The sequence below is a fragment of the Aedes aegypti genome, chromosome 3, assembly GCF_002204515.2.
Source record: "Aedes aegypti strain LVP_AGWG chromosome 3, AaegL5.0 Primary Assembly, whole genome shotgun sequence".
NCBI classification, from domain to species: domain Eukaryota; kingdom Metazoa; phylum Arthropoda; class Insecta; order Diptera; family Culicidae; genus Aedes; species Aedes aegypti.
In genome coordinates, this window is record NC_035109.1 from 57,767,594 (window position 1) to 57,779,413 (window position 11,820).

Here is an 11,820-nt window from a genome sequence, read left to right on the forward strand (position 1 = left end):
CTGTTTGGCAATACTTTCTCTCCAAATCCGTCAATGTCTTACTAGCGAACGCAATGACCCGTATGCGTTTGTACTCATCTTGCTGCAAAAGCACTGCTCCAAGACCAGTTGGACTTGCATCTGCGATTACAATACAGAGATCTTTAGGATTGTAATAGCCTAGACAACTCGAATTACAAACTGCCTGTTTGATTTCTTCAAAACATCGTTGATGGTATTCATTCCAGACGAAACGCTCTCCCGAACGCAGTAAACTTCTGATCGTGTCAGTTTTTTCGGCGAGATTTGGTATAAACCGACCCACATAGGTCACTAGTCCCAAAAAGCTGCGGAGCTCTGATGTATTTTTAGGTTCTCGAAAAGATTGTATGGCTGCAATCCGACTTTCTTTTGGACGTACGCCTTCGGGTGATAATTCATATCCTAAGAATTCTAAGCGAGTTGCGTTGTAGATGCACTTGTCGTTATTTAGCAAAATCCCGAAAGAAGCTAGACGATCGAGCAAGCGTTTCAGTCTCTCATCGTGTTCTTCTTGACTGTTTCCTGTGACTAACAAATCATCCAAATATACAACAACTCCTGGCAAACCTGTTACAATAGACTCCATAACTTTTTGGAAAAGTTCAGGAGCACATGATATTCCGAACATTAATCTTTTGTATCTGGTGAGAGAAAATAGATTTTTTTTTGTTTTTGTTTTTCTTTATTCGTTATTCATTTTTTCATCGAAAATATCTTATAAAGAATCTTTACCGGAATAATCCCTGCTTCGTAATAAACGTAGTAATTTCCCTGGATCGCTCCGATATCTCCACTTGATGGTAGGCCTCTTTAATATCTAGCTTAGAAAATCGCTGTGCCCCTTTCATTCCTGCGAAAAGCTCCTCTACGATTGGGAATGGGTGTGTCTCCCGAAGTACTGCTTGGTTCGCTCGTCTCATATCAACGCAGAGTCTAATCTCTCCCGAATCCTTCAAGATTGGTACTACCGGAGAAACCCAAGCAGACGGCTGTTGTACCCGTTCGATAATGTCTAGATCGAGTAGATTTCCAAGCTTTTGTGCGATCTTGTCCTCCAAAGTGAATGGAACACGCCGGTAAGGTTGCTGAACTGGTGGTATGTTGCTGTTTATTGGAATTTCAACCACTACTCCTTTTATTTTGGGAAAGGCCTTCACGTGTTCTCTGACTGCACCGATGTTGTATCCAATTTTCAATACCTTTAGCTTCTTCGCTGTGTCGTCTCCAAGTAGACATTGTCGACCGTCCTTTGCGATGTAAAACGTTGCTTCGGTACTATTTCCCCCCGCTTCGATTTTGGCTGTAAACATTCCTGTCAATTGGAGTGCTTTTTCTGTTCCATAAGCCTTGAATGTCCGATCTACATTCGGTTGGAAGCTAACTCTTGCGTTTGATTGTTCCAATTGTGTCCAGGTAGCCAGATCGATGAGATTCGCTGCTGCTCCGGAATCTATGGCCATAGGAATTTCAACACCACCGACTTTGAACCGAAAGACGTTCTGTCCCATGACGTAACAAATTTCGTCCATGTTTTCTTCTGGCTTATTGGTCTTATCGCTTTCATGTACCATCTTTATTCTTTTTGCTGGTGGCGTAGACAAGCCACCATTCGATCCAAAATTCGCTTCTTGGTATGGTCTTTTAGTGCACCATTTGGCAAAATGACCAATGCGTTTGCATTGCAGACACTCAGCATTTTTGGCCACACACTTTGGACTATCTTTTACGTGTCCTCGACGGCCACAGGCGAAGCAAAGTCTGTTGTCGTTATCGTTTTGATGAGCTGAAAAATGTTGTTGGCGGAAACGGCCGTTTGGTGGTCCAGACCAGTTACCCTTAGCATTGAATCGCTGGTCACGTCGGAAAGCATACTGCTGAGTTCGAGGAAACTGGTGCCCACGCTCCTTAGATGGGTAGAAGGACCAATCAGGTTGCATCGAATATGAATTTTGCTGGCGAGGTCTGTATTGTTGCACCTTATTCACAGAAATTGTGGGATGTTCACGTTCGCTGGGTTGTGCCAGTTCCTTACATTGCATTTCGACTTCTTCAATGGTTTTACCAATAGCCACAACCTCGCTGAGTGGGCGATCTTTTTCTAAGATTTTTTTCCGCAAAGCCGAGGAAGTACATTTCTCCGCTATTTGATCAATGATCATACTCTCCAACACCGAGGTTCCTTCCTGGTCGAAATCACATCGATTGGCCTGTACCCGCAGTTTCATGACAAAATCGTTGAATCTTTCACCTTGCTGTTGTGAAATTTGGCGAAAGATATGGCGTTCATACGTACGCCTACGAGACGGTTGGAAATGCGCATCCAGTTGCTCAATGGCTACGTCATAGAACGGAGGGTCAGGTGAGACATGGGGCACGCTATTCACCTCCGGAAGGCTGTCAAAAATATCCTGAAGATCCGGTCCTCCCAAATGAAGGAGCTGATTTCGCTTTTCTCGCTGAGTGATCACTCCCTGAGCTTCCAAACAGTACTCCAAGCTACGCTTCCACCTTCTCCATTCTGAAGCGAGCTGAGACTGGTCCACTTTTGCATCGAACGGTTTAACCGGTCGCACTAAATCCATTCCTATGAATCAATTATCATGAATTAAGTTAATTTATTTTTTTTTCTTGTCAATTTCTGTGGTGTTTTGTTTTTGTGCATTGGTTAAATTATTCTAGCATTCTATTCAATTAATCTTCTGGAACCCAAATTACTCTTTTTAAAATACTGTGAATCCAGCTTACAGCTCATTTCACCTAGATCAACTTCTTAATGCATCCTGTTCAAACAATAATGTTACAACATCCAGCTTACAGCTCGTTTCACACTTTCACATTTATTTTTTTTTCGCTAATGTTATTCTATGCCTTGCAAATTGAACTCAGTTAGTACCATGTCCAAACATCCGTTTCACTTTCATTCATCATTTTTTTAACGGTATTTACACGACGCATCTGGCATTCACCCTTTTCAATCAGATAATCCTTCATAAACAATACAAATCTGGCTCACAGCTCATTTTACATATATAACCAGCTCTCTTGAAAGAATCCAGCTTACAGCTCATTTCAATCTTTACATACTTTGTTCTGTTTAACACCTCAATTTCTCACGTTTGTATAACTTTAAATTCGAATCCGGCTCTCAGCCCGTTTCATTCTTGATTAACACAAAATACCGATGTCAAAAATCGTCTTTTCTTTTTATTGAACCATTTTATTCTTTTCATGGATTATGACTTCATCCTCCATTTATAACTCACTAAACGTAAATCAACGAATCAAAAGGCTGTGCTCTGCTGAAAAGACAACACCCCTTTTCTAAGAATATAAAAAAAATGCTATAGTCTTCCATGTATAAACTTGTATATCATCAAAACAAATCATGAGATAATTAATAAATTAAGTCGAACAGTACTGTCTTTTCACATTAACTGTTCCCAATAAATGGATGCGAATGAGTTCAAAAAATTTATCTCTTATCGTAAATAAAAAAAAGATATATGGCACATTTATTTATTCTCTTCATTTTTTTTTTTTGTCCATGATTTTGTGTACTTACGGTACTTCGACGCATCATGCTCATTGCTCAGCTTGCTTCCCGGCTGTGGAAAACTTTTCAAATGTTGCGCATTCCTGACTTACCAAGATGAAGACATCAATCCACTTCCACTGTCTGGTGAAGATCGTTCTTCAATCAACTCATTGACATACGCACACACTACCAACTTATCATTCACTAGATTCACGGTTTTCTCACTCATACAGCTTATCCACCTATATATTCATCTGACACATACTTTGACCTTCAGCATTCGGCAACATAACACTATCTGGTCTTCTTTCAATTCGCGATCATCAACACTACTTCACAGCTCCGCTCCTTCCATATCGCATGTACTGTCCACTTGAATACCTATATTCTTCACACGCCGCAATACTTTTAACACTAACCAACCCTTTTACCAGAACTATACAAATAACTTTTATTTTCCGTTCAATACACATCAACGCCAACCTTCAGTATCCGATGATATTTGTTTATGCTTTGCATGGATTTTTTTTTTTTTTCAAGGTAAACATCTCTTTCTCAACATTTTTTTTCTCTCCATTACCACCCGTTCACGCATACACATCACAAAAGCTTGACACAACTATCGCTATGATATCGCTCCACTTTTACATACACACTTTGAACCCGTGGCGTTGGTTGTTAGTAACGCCGATATGGTTATCTTCCCTCTCACTCTTTTTTTTCGCTTCACATCCAGAAAACGACGCCATATTGGAAATATATTAAATCTTGTGATTTTTTTCGTTTATATTTTTGTTTTCTGGCACTTGCACGACCAACACTTTTTTTTTTTAATACATGAAAAATATATTTGAACACTTTTTAATGGTTTGCTTTTAAATTAATCCTTCTTATCAACGTAAAGACACTTTGCTATGCGTTCCGCTTCTCAACAATCACTCACAGTTCTTCTTTTGGAAAAAGCAAAACTATCACCGCAGAAACGACCGTCGCAAATACTTTTCCGTTTTAATTTTTTTCTAACTTACTTCTTGTTACAAGGGTTCGCTCGTAATCGAAATAAAACTTTGTTTCAACTCGACGCCAATGTAGAATTTGAGTCTTTCGGACTAGAACAGAGAACGCGTCTGTCTCAGGTGCTGGTATGAAGAAAACTCCTTTAATCCCATAACGTAACGGTCGCATAGAAGGTAGTCTTTGACAGTGTTGCTAGAATACTCAATGCCATTTCAAGGTATTTATATATGAAGGTGTTCTACAATACTACACGGAGAAGATGGAGACTTTCTTTTACCGGGTGCGTGTACCTCCGAAGAATCTCCCCCATCGGTTTCGTCGTCGTTCGCTTCATCGGAAGACAACTCTTGAAAAGAGTTACCAACTGGGATGGCTGATGAAGACTCTTTTGCAGGCGGATTTAGAGCTTTCACCATCTCCGCATACGTCTTCTTGGAGCGCTTCACAATTGAGCGACTCTCATTTCGAATGCGTCTTTTGTATGCCGGGCATTTCTGCAAGTCATGCAGATCCTTGCTACAGTAGCTGCATTTTTCAGCTTCCTGTGTGCAGGCATCTTCTAAATGAGCTTGGTTGCATTTGCCACAACGGGGCTTGTTGTCGCAAAAGCTAGCACTGTGGCCAAGCTGCTTGCAGTTGGTACAATTGAATACCTTCGGCACGTAAAGACGCACTGGGTAAAAAACACTATCAATGCAAACAAATTTCGGGAGGACGGAACCAGGAAAAGTCACTCGAAACGAGGCGGACGGCGAAAAAACTTTCTTATTTCCTTCCATGGAAACTGATTGCAACTGTTTGCAATCCAGTATAGCCACATCAGGAATTGACCGGTTCTCAAAAACGCCTTTGCCAGTCTTTATGTCTTCACATGTCAGACTCGCGTCGATGATTTTCCCTTCCACCTCGACTTCTCGTGCAGGAATGTAGATAAAGTATTCCACAGTAAAAGCCTCATGCTGAGCAATTTCGTTCGCTGCTTTGTAACTAGGTGCAGTTACACGCAGCTTGGATTGCTTCACTTGGTGAATAACGGTCCCAGGATATTTACGCGTCAGCTCTCTGGAAATCGAGAGCACATTCAAAATCTTATTTTTGCGCCGGAAATAGACAACCCAAGGCCCAGCCGAAGACGGTTGATAAAACCGCGTTCGAGCAACGAGATCTTTAGGAGGCGTATCGCCTCCATCCGATTCGTCCATGCGGGAAAAATCCAACCGCAACCGAATCAACAAAAATTAAAAAAAAATGCGGAGAAAAAAAAATGAGCAGAAAAACTAATCAATTAGTGAGCTATTTTGTACACACCTCCCCTATAAGGGCAAAAAAAAATAAAAATAATTAAAAAAAAAAAAAAACTTTCGAAGAGAAAAAAAAAGTCAGTGGACTATTTTGTACACACTTCCCCTAACAGAGCCAGCAAAATAGCTCCGGGAGAGAGACAGAGGCGAAGCGAAAAACAACTTTGAACTCAACACTGTTTGTTCTGGGAGATGCGAAAGCAGTTCAATAGAGTATGGATAGGTATAGAAATTTGCTACTTATCCGTTCCCGTTCGATGACCGCAAAGCAGCTAGCCTTCCACGTCGTAGGTAGGCAAAAAATCGTATCGCCGTCTTCGCTGTTGATTTGCACGGGGGGAACCAATCACCGGGGGATGAAGGTGACAATGTTTTATTGTGGCACGATACCAGTTGACCCTTGTCAATCTGGTTCGCTTCCTTCACGATGCGCGGTTTAAAGCACTACGGTACAATACTGCACTGGTAAAAACCACACGGGCGGTGGAAGAAAAAACCAAAACACTACCGACTGCCAAAAACTGAACTGGCTTGTTCAAGCGCACAGCAAGGAATCAAGTAAAAAGCTTAATCAGCACCAAATCTATTTTGACGAACCAGAGAAGTCCAGTTAATCTGTTCGCTTTATGGATGGTATGGACAATTATGGCAGAATATTTGAAATGGTCAACCTGATCGAGAGTCATGAAAGTAGTGTAGGTGTGTTACAAAATTGCAATAAACACAAATTGAAAAAAAAAAAAACGACATAATATATTTTCTTTTAGAATTTCCTTACAAATTTGAACACAAAGGAGCTGTCATTTGTGCTCTCAAAGTGTTTTTTTCTCCAAATACTCAATAATATCATGTTTTTTTGACGTGTTAAGCACTTTTTCTACTTATACCTAATCACTACGCTGAATCCATCTTTTCCCGTTTCTATTTGCTGATTTTTTTAGTTATGTATATGAGTAGTGCATTTTTATCATTACGATATTCCGCAGGGTGTGCGACTCCTCGAAACAAGTGACAGCTTATATGGAAAACCATCCTCCACTCGGCAGCTGTTCGTCAATGATCTCCCAACGCAAAATCCACCACACCTGACTCCACTATAACCTACGCGACGACAAGAGCCAAACGACAGTAGTGCTCTATGTAAACACGTGCAATATCAATTTGCTGCTTCTTATTTCACCTTTCAGCAGCGCATAGATGTGATTGGATACGACGCCACCATCAACCGCACCACCAAACGGTTCCAATGTCAAAAAAAAATACCAGAACGACGATTCCGACCTACCCGAGAGACCCAGAGAAGCGATGCGTTTTCTTCGAAATCGTTCCGAAGAAAATTGAGGTAAACATGTTTGTGTGTGCTTTCTACCTTCCAAGGAGAGCATGGACTGCTGGATGCTTGGGCTGAAGATGGAGGTGTTCGGGGAACTTTTAGCTGGTCGTACAGCAGTGACTTACCGGTGGGCCGATAAGACTAAGTGTACATAAAAATCATTTAGGGATACATCAACTTTGAACTCGGAGCAGGAGTGCATTTCTCTTTCATCTATATGGAGAACGTTGCTGACTAGTGCAGTGGGCTGATGCTGGTGTTTCGCAATAAAAATTTGACATTTTTTTTTAAATAAAACTCCATCAGCAAGAATACAAGGTAGACGAACTCATCGACCACCTCAATCGTATCCCAGTCTATTGTAACACTGTTCCATCTACTAGATTGTACTTTATCTTGGACGCATGCCTCGCGTTTCAGGTGGGTGTACAGGTTTGCCACCTTTTCAAATTTTCGGCCGACAATGTCCAAATTATCCGCGTAGCAAACAAATGTACTGGATCCCGCGAAAACCATACCCCGACTGTTAGACCTGGCTTTCCGCATACAACCTTTTAGCGCGGCACCAACAGGCACGAAAGTCCATCACCTTGTTGTACTCCCCGGCGGAATTCAAACGAACTGGTATGTTCGCCTGAAACCTTCACACAATTTTACACACCTTCCATCGTCGCTCTTATCAGTCTCGTGAGCTTCCCGGGAAAACTGTACTTGTCCTTGATTTTTCATAGCTCTATGCGGTCGATACTATCCTAGGCTTCGATACTACCGAGGCCTCTCCAGGCGCATCTCTATAAGTTCAGCTCCGATTTTTGTTCTTAAGCTGGCGAATGGCATCCTTAACCTCCCTCAAAGTGTGGCTGGTTGGTTTCCATCGTCCGCAGTACTGACGAAGGCATTTCTTCCCTTTGCTTCGACCTTCATTGCCTGTGTTCTCAGCGCCATTCAGGTGTTCGTCGTAGTACTGCTTCCACCTTTCAATCGGGTACACGACGTTAGGCATAAGGACGTTAGGCATAAGTACGATAGGCATAATGGACGTTTGGCATAATGGATGTTTGGCATAATGTACATTAGGCATAATAGACGATAGGCATAATTTCCAAAATAAAAATTGAAATCGTTTGTGTGAAGAGTAAGCTGACTTTTTTGGTAATTGTGATGGGCTTCAAAGATCAAAAGTGTGTCTTTTTAAATGCGATTGCTTTGCAGTCGTCCCATAGTTGTGAATACATTACGCATAATGGTGGAAGTGCTCCTAGAACAAGAACACTAGGCCAAGAACTTGAGTTGGGGCGTAATGCCAATAATAAGAACAACGCTTTAACTGCTGCTCATCTTTGAGTTTGGCTGTACACATATAATGTATTGGCATCATCAGAGATTATCCCTTCTTTAAACTGAAGGCTGTTCTTTATAGTTATACTGTCGACAAAATAATTGGAGTTAGTGCTGTTAATGTTTTAATCAGCAAATTTTTCTTCTTATATAACTAAACTGTTCTTTTGAGACATACATATTTAATAATTTATGTCATTATTGCTCTGAATATTTTCATCATACATTGTCCCTTCTTTAAATCATAGGCTATTCTTATAGTTATACGGTCAATTTTATGACTAGAAAAAAGGGCTGTTTCAAAATCGCATTCTCCCAATAATATGCTGTTTTGTGGATTCTTGCTGTTCTAATAGTTATTGGGATTGTAGATGCATATATTTTCAATAAAAAAATCGTTTTAACTTGCTCTTGAATGACTTTATGGAACACTAAGGAATAAGATAAGTTGTAGGAGCTCTATGCAATAAAGTCTGGAATATTATTTTGAACCTTAATGCACACCATGCTGAATACTTTGCTATATTAAATTTGAACTTGACTGTTAAATTGACTTTGAAATAAAATTTAACTTTTCAAGCTCGACGAATTTTAAATATTTTCAAGGTGCTTTCAGCAATGTTTATATATGTGGCTGGTCAGAATTGTCTGAAAATCATCCACAGTTTTTGGCAGAATAGGCAAAGAAACTGTTCTCACTAAATTAAATTCACGAGAAGACTCAGAGTGGGAATGTAGCGCTCTTCTTGGCGTCACACTACCAGAATATTATTGTTGAGGGTAATGTCACCTATCACAACATGATTTTTTGGCTTGACTCTAGATTGATGTCTTCAAGTTAATCATTTCCATTATAAGTACTAATAATTATATGGAAGATTTCCCTTCTCTATAATTAAGGCAATTAAGTAAGAGAACCATAAAAAATGTCTGGAAACAAATAACACTTGCACATCGCAAATATAAATGGAAACTTACAATAATGGATTGAGATGAATTTCGCACTATTTTTTATGAGCTGTTACATCTTAAGGACAACAGCCACCCCCTCAACGTAATGGAATTTGTAAATGGACTCAAGCTATTTTCGATATAAGACGAGTTTTGAATGGCACATAAGCAAGTAATTTTATGCCAAACGTCCATTATGCCTAACATATTTTATGCCTAACATCCATTATGCCTAATGTCTTTATGCCTAACGTCCATTATGCCGAACATACTTATGCCTAACGTCCTTATGCCTAACGTCTTTATGCCTAATGGGGTATACTCCTTTCAATCACCTCACAGTCGTCTGTCAAGATGCTCCCATTCTTATCCCTGTACATATAGGCTCGCAGCGCAAAGCCGTTGCGGGATGCGTTGAGCTTCTGATAGAACTTGCGTGTTTCTTGAGACCGGCACAACTAATCCATCTCCTCGCACTCCGTCTCCTCCAGGCGGCGTTTTTTTCTGTCGTTTCCGTCTATAACGTTCCACTTTCTGTCGGGTCCTTTGCTGTAGCATGACTGCCAACGTTGTATTCTTCGACTTCAGAATCTGACTACATTCCTCGTCGAACCAATCGTTCCGTCGACTCCGTCCCACGTACCCGACGTTGCTCTCAACCGCATTGTTCAGGGCTGCTTTCCCTGTTCTTCAGCAGTCCTGAAGAGGGGCTTCATCCAGCTCACCCTCCTCCGGTAATGCAGCCTCGACGTGCTGCGCGTATGCAGTTGCAACATCCGGTTGCTAAAGCCGATCTAGGTCATACCGGGATGGCCATCGGTACCGTACGTAGTAAACGATGAAAAATTTTGGGCGCAGTTTAATCTTCATAAGATAGTGGTCACAGTCGACGTTAGCACCACGATAGGTCCTGACATCGATAATGTCGGAGAAGTGCCGTCCATCAATCAGAACGTGGTCGATTTGTGATTCTGTCTGCTGTGGTTATCTCCAGGTGTATCGGTATGAAAGGCTATGCTGGAAATAGGTGCTACGAATGGCCATATTCTTGGAGGCGGTGAAATCAATTAGTCGTAAACAGTTTTCGTTCGTCAGCTGGTGAGCGCTGAAATTTCCAAAAGTAGGTCTGAACTCCTCCTCCTGGCCAACCTGAGCGTTTAGATCTCCTCTGATGATTTTGACGTTGGGTCTTGGAAAGCTGTCGTACTCGCGTTCGAGCTGCGCGTAAAAAGCGTCTTTATCGTTTTTTATTATGCTTGTTAAATAAGCTACCACTGTGGCTTTAACTACAACATTACATTTTTATTGATGTGACGTCACTTTCAATGGGGTTTATACTTGCGGTTTTCGATGGTAGGTGGTAGCTAATATGGTGGGAACCTCTGGTTCCATCATGATAAGTTTTCTCTGATAGTGATGGCCAAACATTGCCGGAACTAGCAACCATTGGCGATTACCTCAGTGAGCCGGACAGAAAGATGGCGGGCACTGTAGAATCTTGACGGATGATTCGAGTGCGGCAGCGATTGTCGAATTCTGAAGACAAAGCAGGCCATGCATGTGACGTTGATGGCGGCTTCGACTGTTGATGACAGGGCAGGCACAAGCTGATGGTGGCGACTGGAAGCTGGCAATGATTAGGTACCGTAAAACGGGGTAACTTTGATAGTTTTTTCGAAGAAAACTTGAATATTTATGCATGCTGTTTCAAAGAATTATAATTTATATTTTTAAAACAGGTACTGGCATCCTAGCTATCGATTGCAGTTGATAGATTGCCAAAAGATTTATTTTGAAGGGATATATAATTTTTCATATAATCGAAAGTCGATTTTCTGTTTTGGGGTAACTTTGATAATGGAGCATAAATCAAACCACATCGAACATTTTTAGGGCATTGCATACCTCTAGGCGTTTATCGTTATATGGAAATTTCTGACTTAGATTACAAAAATGGTCACAGTTTGTAAAAATGGTTCTCGCTAAGAGATTTGAGACCATATTTAAGTTCTATTATAACTAGGCTGTCAAATATAAGTGACGAACTATTCAAAGCCACATCAAATAGTGATTGCAGAACAGGTTGTTCGTAAGCGTTTTGAAGCTGCTAAAGTTGCATCAATTTTTAATATTCGTATATTAAGTTTCAAATGTTCTCGAATAAAATGAAAATAGCTCTGATATGAAGTGTTATACAAATATTCTTTACGTTTGCATTCGTTTTGCTTAACTGATTAAGAGATATTATCTTATTTCTGTGTGGTGCTGAATGAACATTGTCATAGATCTTGTCTTTCAACCCTGTCGGCCATCATGACAATCAA